General features: G+C 41.6%; 1 long non-coding RNA gene across 1 annotated transcript in view; it reads left to right on the top strand.

The window, feature by feature from the left end:
- LOC126380867 (uncharacterized) overlaps window positions 1–18,676 on the top strand; it is a 72,515-nt gene that overhangs the window by 17,509 nt on the left and 36,330 nt on the right. The window contains exon 2 of the long non-coding RNA XR_007568574.1: window positions 9,201–9,220. This is a non-coding gene — a long non-coding RNA (uncharacterized LOC126380867). The remainder of the gene's footprint in view (window positions 1–9,200; window positions 9,221–18,676) is intronic.

The raw sequence follows: 18,676 nt of genomic DNA on the forward strand, positions 1-18,676 counted from the left end.
CTGTCTGTCTGTCTGTCTGTCTGTCTGTCTGTCTGTCTGTCTGTCTGTATGTTCCTTATAGAAACAAAAACTACTGGACGGATTTTAATGAAACTTGGTACAATTATTCTTCACACTCCTGGACAGGTCATAGTATACTTTTCATCACGCTACAATCAATAGGAGCAGAGTAGTGAAGGGAAATCCTTTTGTATGAAAAATCTAAACCACTCAAGTTAGACGTTTGAAATTTGGCATGCAGGTACCTTAGATACCGTAGAGGTGCACTAAGAAAGGAATTCCCGAAATTCCTACGGGAACGGGAATTAGCGGGAAAATCCTTTTGTATGAAAAATCTAAACCACTCAAGTTAGACTTTTGAAATTTGGCATGCAGGTACCTTAGATACCGTAGAGGTGTACTAAGAAAGGAATTCCCGAAATTCCCACGGGAACGGGAATTAGCGGGAAAATCCTTTTGAATGAAAAATCTAAACCACTCAAGTTAGACGTTTGAAATTTGGCATGCAGGTACCATAGGTACCGTAGAGGTGCACTAAGAAAGGAATTCCCAAAATTCTCACGGGAACGGGAATTAGCGGGAAATACCTTTTGTATGAAAAATCTAAACCACTCAAGTTAGACTTTTGAAATTTGGCATGCAGGTACCTTAGATAACGTAGAGGTGCACTAAGAAAGGAATTCCCGAAATTCCCACGGGAACGGGAATTAGCGGAAAAATATTTTTGTATGAAAAATCTAAACCATTCAAGTTAGATGTTTGAAATTTGTCATGCAGGTACCTTAGATACCGTAGAGGTGTACTAAGAAAGGAATTCCCGAAATTCCCACGGGAACGGGAATTAGCGGGAAAATCCTTTTGAATGAAAAATCTAAACCACTCAAGTTAGACGTTTGAAATTTGGCATGCAGGTAAAAATACTATGACCTGTCCAGGAGTGTGAAGAATAATTGTACCAAGTTTCATTAAAATCCGTCCAGTAGTTTTTGTTTCTATAAGGAACATACAGACAGACAGACAGACAGACAGACAGACAGACAGACAGACAGACAGACAGACAGACAGACAGACAGACAGACAGACAGACAGACAGACAGACAGACAGACAGACAGACAGACAGACAGACAGACAGACAGACAGACAGACAGACAGACAGACAGACAGACAGACAGACAGACAGACAGACAGACAGACAGACAGACAGACAGACAGACAGACAGACAGACAGACAGACAGACAGACAGACAGACAGACAGACAGACAGACAGACAGACAGACAGACAGACAGACAGACAGACAGACAGACAGACAGACAGACAGACAGACAGACAGACAGACAGACAGACAGACAGACAGACAGACAGACAGACAGACAGACAGACAGACAGACAGACAGACAGACAGACAGACAGACAGACAGACAGACAGACAGACAGACAGACAGACAGACAGACAGACAGACAGACAGACAGACAGACAGACAGACAGACAGACAGACAGACAGACAGACAGACAGACAGACAGACAGACAGACAGACAGACAGACAGACAGACAGACAGACAGACAGACAGACAGACAGACAGACAGACAGACAGACAGACAGACAGACAGACAGACAGACAGACAGACAGACAGACAGACAGACAGACAGACAGACAGACAGACAGACAGACAGACAGACAGACAGACAGACAGACAGACAGACAGACAGACAGACAGACAGACAGACAGACAGACAGACAGACAGACAGACAGACAGACAGACAGACAGACAGACAGACAGACAGACAGACAGACAGACAGACAGACAGACAGACAGACAGACAGACAGACAGACAGACAGACAGACAGACAGACAGACAGACAGACAGACAGACAGACAGACAGACAGACAGACAGACAGACAGACAGACAGACAGACAGACAGACAGACAGACAGACAGACAGACAGACAGACAGACAGACAGACAGACAGACAGACAGACAGACAGACAGACAGACAGACAGACAGACAGACAGACAGACAGACAGACAGACAGACAGACAGACAGACAGACAGACAGACAGACAGACAGACAGACAGACAGACAGACAGACAGACAGACAGACAGACAGACAGACAGACAGACAGACAGACAGACAGACAGACAGACAGACAGACAGACAGACAGACAGACAGACAGACAGACAGACAGACAGACAGACAGACAGACAGACAGACAGACAGACAGACAGACAGACAGACAGACAGACAGACAGACAGACAGACAGACAGACAGACAGACAGACAGACAGACAGACAGACAGACAGACAGACAGACAGACAGACAGACAGACAGACAGACAGACAGACAGACAGACAGACAGACAGACAGACAGACAGACAGACAGACAGACAGACAGACAGACAGACAGACAGACAGACAGACAGACAGACAGACAGACAGACAGACAGACAGACAGACAGACAGACAGACAGACAGACAGACAGACAGACAGACAGACAGACAGACAGACAGACAGACAGACAGACAGACAGACAGACAGACAGACAGACAGACAGACAGACAGACAGACAGACAGACAGACAGACAGACAGACAGACAGACAGACAGACAGACAGACAGACAGACAGACAGACAGACAGACAGACAGACAGACAGACAGACAGACAGACAGACAGACAGACAGACAGACAGACAGACAGACAGACAGACAGACAGACAGACAGACAGACAGACAGACAGACAGACAGACAGACAGACAGACAGACAGACAGACAGACAGACAGACAGACAGACAGACAGACAGACAGACAGACAGACAGACAGACAGACAGACAGACAGACAGACAGACAGACAGACAGACAGACAGACAGACAGACAGACAGACAGACAGACAGACAGACAGACAGACAGACAGACAGACAGACAGACAGACAGACAGACAGACAGACAGACAGACAGACAGACAGACAGACAGACAGACAGACAGACAGACAGACAGACAGACAGACAGACAGACAGACAGACAGACAGACAGACAGACAGACAGACAGACAGACAGACAGACAGACAGACAGACAGACAGACAGACAGACAGACAGACAGACAGACAGACAGACAGACAGACAGACAGACAGACAGACAGACAGACAGACAGACAGACAGACAGACAGACAGACAGACAGACAGACAGACAGACAGACAGACAGACAGACAGACAGACAGACAGACAGACAGACAGACAGACAGACAGACAGACAGACAGACAGACAGACAGACAGACAGACAGACAGACAGACAGACAGACAGACAGACAGACAGACAGACAGACAGACAGACAGACAGACAGACAGACAGACAGACAGACAGACAGACAGACAGACAGACAGACAGACAGACAGACAGACAGACAGACAGACAGACAGACAGACAGACAGACAGACAGACAGACAGACAGACAGACAGACAGACAGACAGACAGACAGACAGACAGACAGACAGACAGACAGACAGACAGACAGACAGACAGACAGACAGACAGACAGACAGACAGACAGACAGACAGACAGACAGACAGACAGACAGACAGACAGACAGACAGACAGACAGACAGACAGACAGACAGACAGACAGACAGACAGACAGACAGACAGACAGACAGACAGACAGACAGACAGACAGACAGACAGACAGACAGACAGACAGACAGACAGACAGACAGACAGACAGACAGACAGACAGACAGACAGACAGACAGACAGACAGACAGACAGACAGACAGACAGACAGACAGACAGACAGACAGACAGACAGACAGACAGACAGACAGACAGACAGACAGACAGACAGACAGACAGACAGACAGACAGACAGACAGACAGACAGACAGACAGACAGACAGACAGACAGACAGACAGACAGACAGACAGACAGACAGACAGACAGACAGACAGACAGACAGACAGACAGACAGACAGACAGACAGACAGACAGACAGACAGACAGACAGACAGACAGACAGACAGACAGACAGACAGACAGACAGACAGACAGACAGACAGACAGACAGACAGACAGACAGACAGACAGACAGACAGACAGACAGACAGACAGACAGACAGACAGACAGACAGACAGACAGACAGACAGACAGACAGACAGACAGACAGACAGACAGACAGACAGACAGACAGACAGACAGACAGACAGACAGACAGACAGACAGACAGACAGACAGACAGACAGACAGACAGACAGACAGACAGACAGACAGACAGACAGACAGACAGACAGACAGACAGACAGACAGACAGACAGACAGACAGACAGACAGACAGACAGACAGACAGACAGACAGACAGACAGACAGACAGACAGACAGACAGACAGACAGACAGACAGACAGACAGACAGACAGACAGACAGACAGACAGACAGACAGACAGACAGACAGACAGACAGACAGACAGACAGACAGACAGACAGACAGACAGACAGACAGACAGACAGACAGACAGACAGACAGACAGACAGACAGACAGACAGACAGACAGACAGACAGACAGACAGACAGACAGACAGACAGACAGACAGACAGACAGACAGACAGACAGACAGACAGACAGACAGACAGACAGACAGACAGACAGACAGACAGACAGACAGACAGACAGACAGACAGACAGACAGACAGACAGACAGACAGACAGACAGACAGACAGACAGACAGACAGACAGACAGACAGACAGACAGACAGACAGACAGACAGACAGACAGACAGACAGACAGACAGACAGACAGACAGACAGACAGACAGACAGACAGACAGACAGACAGACAGACAGACAGACAGACAGACAGACAGACAGACAGACAGACAGACAGACAGACAGACAGACAGACAGACAGACAGACAGACAGACAGACAGACAGACAGACAGACAGACAGACAGACAGACAGACAGACAGACAGACAGACAGACAGACAGACAGACAGACAGACAGACAGACAGACAGACAGACAGACAGACAGACAGACAGACAGACAGACAGACAGACAGACAGACAGACAGACAGACAGACAGACAGACAGACAGACAGACAGACAGACAGACAGACAGACAGACAGACAGACAGACAGACAGACAGACAGACAGACAGACAGACAGACAGACAGACAGACAGACAGACAGACAGACAGACAGACAGACAGACAGACAGACAGACAGACAGACAGACAGACAGACAGACAGACAGACAGACAGACAGACAGACAGACAGACAGACAGACAGACAGACAGACAGACAGACAGACAGACAGACAGACAGACAGACAGACAGACAGACAGACAGACAGACAGACAGACAGACAGACAGACAGACAGACAGACAGACAGACAGACAGACAGACAGACAGACAGACAGACAGACAGACAGACAGACAGACAGACAGACAGACAGACAGACAGACAGACAGACAGACAGACAGACAGACAGACAGACAGACAGACAGACAGACAGACAGACAGACAGACAGACAGACAGACAGACAGACAGACAGACAGACAGACAGACAGACAGACAGACAGACAGACAGACAGACAGACAGACAGACAGACAGACAGACAGACAGACAGACAGACAGACAGACAGACAGACAGACAGACAGACAGACAGACAGACAGACAGACAGACAGACAGACAGACAGACAGACAGACAGACAGACAGACAGACAGACAGACAGACAGACAGGCAGACAGACAGACAGACAGACAGACAGACAGACAGACAGACAGACAGACAGACAGACAGACAGACAGACAGACAGACAGACAGACAGACAGACAGACAGACAGACAGACAGACAGACAGACAGACAGACAGACAGACAGACAGACAGACAGACAGACAGACAGACAGACAGACAGACAGACAGACAGACAGACAGACAGACAGACAGACAGACAGACAGACAGACAGACAGACAGACAGACAGACAGACAGACAGACAGACAGACAGACAGACAGACAGACAGACAGACAGACAGACAGACAGACAGACAGACAGACAGACAGACAGACAGACAGACAGACAGACAGACAGACAGACAGACAGACAGACAGACAGACAGACAGACAGACAGACAGACAGACAGACAGACAGACAGACAGACAGACAGACAGACAGACAGACAGACAGACAGACAGACAGACAGACAGACAGACAGACAGACAGACAGACAGACAGACAGACAGACAGACAGACAGACAGACAGACAGACAGACAGACAGACAGACAGACAGACAGACAGACAGACAGACAGACAGACAGACAGACAGACAGACAGACAGACAGACAGACAGACAGACAGACAGACAGACAGACAGACAGACAGACAGACAGACAGACAGACAGACAGACAGACAGACAGACAGACAGACAGACAGACAGACAGACAGACAGACAGACAGACAGACAGACAGACAGACAGACAGACAGACAGACAGACAGACAGACAGACAGACAGACAGACAGACAGACAGACAGACAGACAGACAGACAGACAGACAGACAGACAGACAGACAGACAGACAGACAGACAGACAGACAGACAGACAGACAGACAGACAGACAGACAGACAGACAGACAGACAGACAGACAGACAGACAGACAGACAGACAGACAGACAGACAGACAGACAGACAGACAGACAGACAGACAGACAGACAGACAGACAGACAGACAGACAGACAGACAGACAGACAGACAGACAGACAGACAGACAGACAGACAGACAGACAGACAGACAGACAGACAGACAGACAGACAGACAGACAGACAGACAGACAGACAGACAGACAGACAGACAGACAGACAGACAGACAGACAGACAGACAGACAGACAGACAGACAGACAGACAGACAGACAGACAGACAGACAGACAGACAGACAGACAGACAGACAGACAGACAGACAGACAGACAGACAGACAGACAGACAGACAGACAGACAGACAGACAGACAGACAGACAGACAGACAGACAGACAGACAGACAGACAGACAGACAGACAGACAGACAGACAGACAGACAGACAGACAGACAGACAGACAGACAGACAGACAGACAGACAGACAGACAGACAGACAGACAGACAGACAGACAGACAGACAGACAGACAGACAGACAGACAGACAGACAGACAGACAGACAGACAGACAGACAGACAGACAGACAGACAGACAGACAGACAGACAGACAGACAGACAGACAGACAGACAGACAGACAGACAGACAGACAGACAGACAGACAGACAGACAGACAGACAGACAGACAGACAGACAGACAGACAGACAGACAGACAGACAGACAGACAGACAGACAGACAGACAGACAGACAGACAGACAGACAGACAGACAGACAGACAGACAGACAGACAGACAGACAGACAGACAGACAGACAGACAGACAGACAGACAGACAGACAGACAGACAGACAGACAGACAGACAGACAGACAGACAGACAGACAGACAGACAGACAGACAGACAGACAGACAGACAGACAGACAGACAGACAGACAGACAGACAGACAGACAGACAGACAGACAGACAGACAGACAGACAGACAGACAGACAGACAGACAGACAGACAGACAGACAGACAGACAGACAGACAGACAGACAGACAGACAGACAGACAGACAGACAGACAGACAGACAGACAGACAGACAGACAGACAGACAGACAGACAGACAGACAGACAGACAGACAGACAGACAGACAGACAGACAGACAGACAGACAGACAGACAGACAGACAGACAGACAGACAGACAGACAGACAGACAGACAGACAGACAGACAGACAGACAGACAGACAGACAGACAGACAGACAGACAGACAGACAGACAGACAGACAGACAGACAGACAGACAGACAGACAGACAGACAGACAGACAGACAGACAGACAAAAATTTTACTGATTGCATTTTTGGCATCAGTATCGATCACTTATCACCCCCTGATAGTTATTTTGAAAAAATATTTAATGTACAGAATTGACCTCTCTACAGATTTATTATAAGTATAGATAGATAACACGGGCGCTAGCTATAACACGTTAAATACTACGAGATCAGCTCTGTCGTTACTATTAAGTACATCTGTTACTAATCATGATTGTATCAATCGTTTGCTTAAGGGTGTATATAGGCTTAAACCACCTGCTCTTAAGTATGAGCTGACATGGGATACTTATCTCGTGTTCACCTATTTATCCAACTATTACCCATATGACGAAATATCCTTACAGGACTTGTCATTTAAAACAGTAACTCTGCTTGCTCTCGCTTCTGCGCAGAGAATGCAGACGTTAAGCTTAATATCTTCTATACTTATAATAAATCTGTAGAGAGGTCAATTCTGTACATTAAATATTTTTTCAAAATAACTATCAGGGGGTGATAAGTGATCGATACTGATGCCAAAAATGCAATCAGTAAAATTTTTGTCTGTCTGTCTGTCTGTCTGTCTGTCTGTCTGTCTGTCTGTCTGTCTGTCTGTCTGTCTGTCTGTCTGTCTGTCTGTATGTTCCTTATAGAAACAAAAACTACTGGACGGATTTTAATGAAACTTGGTACAATTATTCTTCACACTCCTGGACAGGTCATAGTGTACTTTTCATCACGCTACAATCAATAGGAGCAGAGTAGTGAAGGGAAATCCGTTTGTATGAAAAATCTAAACCACTCAAGTTAGACGTTTGAAATTTGGCATGCAGGTACCTTAGATACCGTAGAGGTGCACTAATAAAGGAATTCCCGAAATTCCTACGGGAACGGGAATTAGCGGGAAAATCCTTTTGTATGAAAAATCTAAACCACTCAAGTTAGACTTTTGAAATTTGGCATGCAGGTACCTTAGATAACGTAGAGGTGCATTAAGAAAGGAATTCCCGAAATTCCCACGGGAACGGGAATTAGCGGGAAAATATTTTTGTATGAAAAATCTAAACCATTCAAGTTAGATGTTTGAAATTTGTCATGCAGGTACCTTAGATACCGTAGAGGTGTACTAAGAAAGGAATTCCCGAAATTCCCACGGGAACGGGAATTAGCGGGAAAATCCTTTTGTATGAAAAATCTAAACCACTCAAGTTAGACGTTTAAAATTTGTCATGCAGGTACCTTAGGTATCGTGGAGGTGCACTAAGAAAGGAATTCCCGAAATTCCCACGGGAACGGGAATTAGCGGGAAAATATTTTTGTATGAAAAATCTAAACCATTCAAGTTAGATGTTTGAAATTTGTCATGCAGGTACCTTAGATACCGTAGAGGTGTACTAAGAAAGGAATTCCCGAAATTCCCACGGGAACGGGAATTAGCGGGAAAATCCTTTTGTATGAAAAATCTAAACCACTCAAGTTAGACGTTTGAAATTTGTCATGCAGGTACCTTAGGTACCGTGGAGGTGCACTAAGAAAGGAATTCCCGAAATTCCCACGGGAACGGGAATTAGCGGGAAAATCCTTTTGTATGAAAAATCTAAACCACTCAAGTTAGACGTTTGAAATTTGGCATGCAGGTACTTTAGTAAACTTAAAGCTTAGTTGCAACAGGATATTACAAAATTCCCACGGGAACGGTAGTTAGCGGGAAAATCCTTTTGTATGAAAAATCTAAACCACTCAAGTTAGACGTTTCAAAAGTCTAACTTGAGTGGTTTAGATTTTTCATACAAAAGGATTTTCCCGCTAATTCCCGTTCCCGTAGGAATTTCGGGAATTCCTTTCTTAGTGCACCTCTACGGTATCTAAGGTACCTGCATGCCAAATTTCAAACGTCTAACTTGAGTGGTTTAGGTTTTTCATACAAAAGGATTTCCCTTCACTACTCTGCTCCTATTGATTGTAGCGTGATGAAAAGTATACTATGACCTGTCCAGGAGTGTGAAGAATAATTGTACCAAGTTTCATTAAAATCCGTCCAGTAGTTTTTGTTTCTATAAGGAACATACAGACAGACAGACAGACAGACAGACAGACAAAAATTTTACTGATTGCATTTTTGGCATCAGTATCGATCACTTATCACCCCCTGATAGTTATTTTGAAAAAATATTTAATGTACAGAATTGACCTCTCTACAGATTTATTATAAGTATAGATTAGTTTCATAAAATTATTGCCAAATGAGGTATATAATATTAAAATACTAGCTTTTGCCCGCGACTTCGTCCGCGTGGCGTGTTATAATCTTGTTGTTGTTGTGTTAGAGAGATCTTTGTGTGTGTGGGAGTGCATATCAAATTTCAAGCATCTAACTTATGCAGTTTAGATTTTTTCATACAATTTTTTTCCCAATAACTCCAATTTTTCAAAATACAGCCAAAAATAAACTTTATATTTACTAAAGTATGCATGCATGCTAGATTGAATCAATTGATTGAATTGATTTTTTTTTAATTGATTGTTCATTGAGTTTTAATTTTAATACACACTTCCTCTCTTCCCTTCAACGTTGCTGTGCCCTACAGGGTCCATGTTTTAGTTCCTATGCCTATGTAACACCCCATTGTACTACATGGAATGCAATAAATAATTTAATTGAATTGAATTGAAAACATCTATCTTACGCGGTTTCGATTTTGTCATACAAATGTTTTTTCCCGCTAACTACCGTTCCCGTGGGAATTTTGTAATATCCTGTTGCAACTAAGCTTTAAGTTTACTAAAGTACCTGCATGCCAAATTTCAAACGTCTAACTTGAGTGGTTTAGATTTTTCATACAAAAGGATTTTCCCGCTAATTCCCGTTCCCGTGGGAAAAATCTAAACCACTCAAGTTAGACGTTTGAAATTTGGCATGCAGGTACTTTAGTAAACTTAAAGCTTAGTTGCAACAGGATATTACAAAATTCCCACGGGAACGGTAGTTAGCGGGAAAAAACATTTGTATGAAAAAATCAAATCTAAATAAAAGGAGAAACTGACTGACTCAGTGACTGACATATCAACGCATAGCCTGAACGGCTAAATGTAGGCATTTGAAATTTGGAAGGGACATAGCTTAGGTACCGTAGAGGTGCACTAAGAAAGGAATTCCCGGAATTCCCACGGGAACGGAAATTAGCGGGAAAATCCTTTTGTATGAAAAATCTAAACCGCTTAAGTTAGACGCTTGAAATTTGGCATGCAGGTACTTTAGTTAACTTAAACCTTAGTTGCAACAGGATATTGCAAAATTCCCACGGAAACGAGAGTTAGCGGGAAAAAAACATTTGTATGAAAAAATCGAAACCGCGTAAGATAGATGTTTTCAATTCAATTCAATTAAATTATTTATTGCATTCCATGTAGTACAATGGGGTGTTACATAGGCATAGGAACTAAAACATGGACCCTGTAGGGCACAGCAACGTTGAAGGGAAGAGAGGAAGTGTGTATTAAAATTAAAACTCAATGAACAATCAATTAAAAAAAAATCAATTCAATCAATTGATTCAATCTAGCATGCATGCATACCTTAGTAAATATAAAGTTTATTTTTGGCTGTATTTTGAAAAATGAGAGTTATTGGGAAAAAAATTGTATGAAAAAATCTAAACTGCATAAGTTAGATGCTTGAAATTTGATATGCACTCCCACACACACAAAGATCTCTCTCTTATATAACACGCCACGCGGACGAAGTCGCGGGCAAAAGCTAGTAAAGAATAAAAGCAGGATATAGAAACAAGTGCATAGGCGAAAAACTTGTTTTATTAAGAATCAAACTCGCTTATTTGTATAGAAAAAGAAAACAATAAAATACCACGTATATATATAGGAACTAGCTGGTACCCGCGACTTCGTCTGCGTACTTTTAATTTGAATATTAAGGATTATATAAAAGGAACGGTATAGCATGTGATTAAAAGAGAGTAAGTAGGTATATTTAAAAAAAATAAAAAATATCTGTTTACAGTCGTTATAAAGTACCTATGTATTCCATTCTTATCTTATTTAGCCTATACGATCCCACTGCTGGGCAAAGGCCTCCCCTTGATTTTTCCACTCCTCTCGACTTTGTGCGATCTCCGGCCAATCCTTGCGATAAGCATTGAGGTCGTCACACCATCTTTTACGCGGTCTACCTCGACTTCTAAGCCCGCCCTGAGGTATCCAGGTGAGGTATGAGGTGTATTCCATTGAGTGGCAGAAATTACCTAGGAATATTTATCGGTCCCTTATGTCCAAGACACTTACAGGGGTCAGCGTCACGTTGTGTACAAAAATATTTTAAAATGACCTAATTTAAAACTTTTTTGTACACAACGTTTGCTATTTTGTTATTATTTGTTAAAATGTAGAAATTGTTTGGACTCGACACTCGCGAGCAGGCCACGTATACACCACGTGCGCTCCCCCACCACAAGACAGCGCCGTTGACTGCCGCCACACTTCGGCGAATGTGCGCGACGACGAACGACGACCGACGGCAGTGGCGGCGATGCAGAGTATTCGTTAAAAGGAACTTTATCTACAAAAGCCAAATTTTTTTAACTTGATACACCCAAAACTACTAAATATCATGTTCCTAGGTTCAGTGGTTAATATTTTGTATACAAAAAGTTTGGCTTCGTAGTTCCCGTTCCGAATCCGTTCCGTTCCGTTCGAATTTCGGAAAATCCGTTTGTTGAAAAACTCTGCACATCCTAAGAGACCTACGTATCAAGTTTCATGGTTTTATCTTCAAAAATGACGAATACCCATACAAACATTCAACCCGTATTTCACCCCCATACTGGTAAAAATTTCAAAATGCTTGAACAAACGATTTTTTGTTTGTTATTTAGTGCCTAAACACAAAATTTAATATTTTTATCTTGAAAAATGACGAACCTCATAAAAAATTTCAACACCTATTTCATCCCCTCAAAGATCGAATTTTCAAAAACGCTTTAACAAATTGTTTTTTTATTTCTTATCAAGTTCCTAAATATAAAGTTTCGTGGTTTTATCCCCAAAAATGACGAACTCCCATACAAACTTTCAACCCTCATTTCACCCCCTCACTGGTCGAAATTTCAGCAACGCTAGAACAAATGTTTAATTATTTTTTATCAAGTGCTTAAATATAAAGTTTCATGGATTTATATTTTAAAATTAAAATATCCCATACAAACTTTCAACCCCTATTTCAATCTCTTCGTCCCTTCTTTTCGCAATAAAAGGTATCCTATTTTCTTTCTCAGGGTCTAAAGATTGTCTGTGCCAAATTTAATCAAAATCGGTTGAGAGGTTTAACCGGGAAAGCGTAACAGACAGACAGACAGACAGAGTTACTTTCGCATTTATAATATTAGTAAGGATTATTTTCCCTCGTTAAATAGTAAACAAACTAAGTGTAGGTGTTATAATTTCGTTGACGAACTGATTACCTATCCGTTTCTTTGTCTAAAATGAGTATTACCGTATTACTATGATTGATTACTGGGCTTAAAGTTCGTATAAATGTCTATCGAATTACCTCCTCAAGTTTAAAGCGTAGCTAGTCATGTAGTACTATATTAATTATGTGGTGTAAGTAATTAGATTTTATCTGTATGTAATGTAACAGTCAGTTGAATAAAAAAACTTATACAAATCAGATCAATTAATTGGCGTAATGTGATTCTAGAAAGAGTTTTAATGTTAATAGATAGCTAGCTATAGCTATGTGTAGGTTCCTGTAGGAATGAGATATAACTGTTTAATAAAGACAGTTGCATCAAAATTTTATCATAAATTCCCTAAATTATGGCGCCTACCTACCCTCTAAGTTAGAAAAGTGATCAAATACTAACTTGAGGTCACTCAGTTTAAAAAAAAACATCGAAATCATTCCAGTAGCTATGGCGTCATGCGCTTCTTGACACGATCACGAAATCTAGATTTCCGCGGGAATGAGGTATTTTCCCGCCATAAAAAGTAGCCTGTGTCCGTGCCTAAGATCCTATCTTTAAATTAACCAAGTCTTATAAAATTCCGTTCAGACGTTAAGGCGTGAATGAGGCAAACTTTTAAAACAAACAATTAAAAATCACTAACCTAGTTTTCTGTCTACTGCCTACGCCTTAAGTACGATAGCATAAATATTAATAGGCCATATCCTTTTCTAGATTACTATCTATCAGCTAACTAAATTTCATCAAAATCCGTTGAGTCGTTTAGGCATGATAGACAAAACTCCCAGCAAAAACCATAAAAAAATAACTAACTCAATTCAGTTTTCTGCCTACTTCCTACCCCCTAAGTACGATGACGTGATCAATTTGATCGTACAACCGTTTTTAGATAACCAACTATTACCTTACTAAATTTCATTAAAATCCGTTCAGCCGTTTAGACGTGAAAGAGCAAAAGTCCCAACAAAAACGACTACAAATCACTAAATCAATTTAGTTATCTGCCAACTGCCTACCCCCTAAGAACGATGGCGTGATTATTTATAGCCTATGACCATTTCTAGGTTATCATCTATCACCATACCAAATTTCATCAAAATCCGTTGAGCCGTTTAGGCGTGAAAGAGTAACAGACAGACAGACAGACAGACAGACAGACAGACAGAGTTACTTTCGCATTTATAATATTAGTATGGATTTGGCCGGATAAGTATATAATCATTATCTAAATATTAAACTATTAATATTCACACCATTGCGGGCTAACAGTACCGATAAGCTGTTCATAAGTTATAGGAAGCCACACAAAAGTGTAGGCTCACAAACATTAGCTCATTGGGTAAAAAACGTGTTAAGCAAGAGCGGGGTTGACACGTCGGTGTTCAGCGCCCACAACACGCGGCACGCGTCTACATCTGCTGCACGCCGCGCCGGCGTCAGCCTAGACGTAGTCCGTAGGGCCGCAGGCTGGAGTAATACCTCAAATGTATTTTTAAAATACTACAATCGAGATATTGTGCCTACAGATTGTAATGATAGTTTTGTTAATTCTTTATTTAATCAAGAATAACGAGAAAGTTTATTTTGTTCCTTTCGTTATTAGGTACTTAGTGTAATGAATTACCTATATAAAACTTATATACCATTATATAAAATATATACCATAATAGTTATTGTCAATTAAGAGTCATTTAGTTGTTTTTTGAGAATATTATAATAATAAACCAGAATTATTTAATAGAAAAATTTGTTTCTGTTCAAATCTTATAAATGAAAATTTTTTGACGCTCTGAACATCTGCATGTAAGCTAATCATCTTCGAGAGAGATGCGAAGTATAATTTAGAATCAAACGAACTTACCTGTGAAGTTCGATTTCTAATTACACGAGTATCTCAAACGAAGATGATTACTCCCACTGAAAGGGCGTGTAAATAGCCCAATCTTGGGTGGGTGATTTACCCTAGTAAAATTTTTAAGATTATGTGGATTGCTTCAAGTAACACAAACAGACTCACCTGCTTTGACAAAGTGCCGCCTTCTAGCTGCAGGAGGCGAAGATTCGACTCCTCTTCAAAGTAATTTTAAAGAAAACTCGTCGCACAGTCACAGCGAGTCACAGCGTGGAAGTCGGTGACGAAAAATTTCATTTTATTTTATTTTATTTGGGTAGCTTACAGCCTTTTTTACAAAATGAATACTTATAAATACAAACAAATGCCAATGAAAAGCTACCACAAGTGAACATTAAACATTTTAAAATGTCCATACAGACTCAGATACAGCCAGAAATTAAATTAGGTTCCTTGGTCAGCAAGGTTTTTACACTTTGAACGCTACCGCTAAATAGGTCAAAGCGAGTATCGGTATTAAGCTTATTAACTAATCTTAATGTTCTAGGTAAGAAGCTATTGATTCTATAATTAGTGCGACAAGGAGGAACATGAAGCAAAGTATTATGTCGCAAAATTCTATTAGGGATTCTAAGATTGATCATACTGAGGAGATCAGGACAATCAACTTTACATTGTGCCACTTTTAGCAGAAACGATACATCAGCAATCGACCGCCGTAAATTAAGTGGTAAAAGGTGAAGTTTATGGCACATCTGGACATTACTCAAGTCGGTGTAATTTAGATGAAACTTATAACTAAGGAAACGAATAAACTTTTTTTGAATTTGTTCAATACAGTTACGATATTTATCGTAACCTGGGTTCCATATTTGGGAGGCATATTCAAGGTGGCTTCGCACGTATGCACAATAAATAATTTTGATAGTTTTCATCTTTTTGAATGATTTTGATATCCGTTTTACAAATCCAAGTGCTTTGTAAGCTTTATCCACGCATAAATTAATATGTTGGTCGTATTTCAATTTACAATCTAATAATACACCTAGATCTTTAACAGTATCCGTATGATCAATATACTTACCATTCAGCTGATAACTATTCATAAAAGTAATTCTCTTCCTAGTAAAACTTATTGAAAAACATTTCGATACATTTAAGTCTAGCTTGTTGTCGATGCAATAGTTCTGAAGCCTATTAAGGTCATCTTGTAAAAGTTGCGCATCAGATGGACCGTTGACAATTCTATAAATTTTCATATCATCCGCAAAAAGTAAAAACTGCGAATTTTGGAAACAGCATACGACGTCATTTATAAAGATGGCAAACAACAAAGGACCCAGCAAGGAACCTTGCGGAACTCCAGAGGGAACAGACAGCCATGATGATGAGTAACCATTAAACACAACTGACTGTGTTCTATTCCGAACATAAGAGCTAAACCATCGAAACAAATCGCCCCTTATTCCCAGACCAATAAGTTTCAAAAGCAGTAAGTCATGATCAATGCGATCAAATGCCTTGCTGTAGTCCGTGTATACAGCATCTACTTGGTTGCCAGCGATAATATTTACATACATACATAAGATCACGCCCGTAATCCCTAATGGGGTGGGCAGAGCCACAAGTAATCAAAGACAACTTGCAGCCACTGTTGATACGAAGTCCAAAGATGGATATGATGAACCTTATGGTGATAAGGGATCAGCCTATCGCCCGTAACATTAGTCCATCATGTTAGAGGACACAATCCCTCTGTCGGTTTTTACGACATGCCCGGGAAGAGAAGCAGCTGAACGTGTTCTATGTTTTTTATATGCTCCCAGAACAGCATAGAAGCGATAATATTTGAAGTGACAAACTCATCAAGAATGGCTAGGTTTGAGACTGTTGACCTACCTCTCAAAAAACCATGTTGCTGTGATATAAATACGTGTTTGATACAGCTATAAAGTTGATTAAAAATGATCCGCTCAAAGACTTTAGCTATCAAGCACAGTTTCGAGATAGGTCGGTAATTTTCAACCATAGTTTTAAGATCCTTCTTGTGAATTGGAGTAATAAACGCAGACTTCCATATCAATGGCACAACACCCTCGACAATTGATCGTTGAAAAAGTATACTAATTGGTACTGAAATCGCATCAGCACAATTGACCAAGAACAAGGCTGGCAGAAAATCAGGACCTGCGGACTTACTCATATCCAGTACCTTGAGGTAGTTTGCTACCCGTAGTTGGTTGATTTCAATATTAGAAATGTCACAGGGTGTACACGGAAATAGAGTTTCATCGGGCAAGTTAGAAGTATTAATGTTAACGTTAAGAAAAGTAGACCCGAAATAAGTGGAGAAGAATTCACTTATCTCTTGTCCCGAGTTACTAGAATCAGAGGAGTACGACATTTTAGCTGGATAAGAACTACTCCCGCGTTTACCCTTGACATAAGACCAAAACTGTTTAGGATTAGATGAAATAGCTTGCTCCACTGAACCAATATATTCCCGGTAACATCTCACCTCCGTTATTTTAACCCTATCACGCAATAATTTAAATATGTTCTCATCAGATTTGTTGTTATAAATTTTATATTTAGTTAAGAATTTAAACTTTTCCCTAATCATTTTTATGAGTGAGGATTTGTACCAGGGAGGATACGAACGTCGTCTAGTTGTACGCGTTGGTATAAACTGATCACGAATCTTATATGTGATTTCATAAAATTTTGCAATCGCATCATCAACCGATCCTTGACGGAGTACAGTATGCCAATCAGTACTTGTTAAATGGCTACATATTTGCTCGTAATCAGCCCTGCGATATAAATAGTAAGTACGCTTTGGTACTTCTAGTGGATCTAGATCAACAAAAGATGGTTGGATAACCAGGGACTTGTGGTGGGGATCTTCTTTTACCAGAGGATCATGGCATTCGGTAACAGAAACAGTACTTGTGCAAAGAACTAAGTCTAGGATAACATTATTGTGATTGGTATGGCAATTGAACTGTTTTAAACCACAGTCATAAATGGTCTCAACAAATAATGTTGCTATGTCTGTCGATATATTTGTCGGTCTCAGGCCAATGTCAGATGGACACCATAAAATTTCAGGTAAGTTAAAGTCGCCCAATATTAAGTACTCACCAGAGTTTAAACTGCTTATTTCCTTTAACTAGCTTTTGCCCGCGACTTCGTCCGCGTGGCGTGTTATATAAGAGAGAGATCTTTGTGTGTGTGGGAGTGCATATCAAATTTCAAGCATCTAACTTATGCAGTTTAGATTTTTTCATACAATTTTTTTCCCAATAACTCCCATTTTTCAAAATACAGCCAAAAATAAACTTTATATTTACTAAGGTATGCATGCATGCTAGATTGA

This window comes from Pectinophora gossypiella, unplaced genomic scaffold, assembly GCF_024362695.1.
Source record: "Pectinophora gossypiella unplaced genomic scaffold, ilPecGoss1.1 Pgos_30, whole genome shotgun sequence".
Classification (NCBI taxonomy): domain Eukaryota; kingdom Metazoa; phylum Arthropoda; class Insecta; order Lepidoptera; family Gelechiidae; genus Pectinophora; species Pectinophora gossypiella.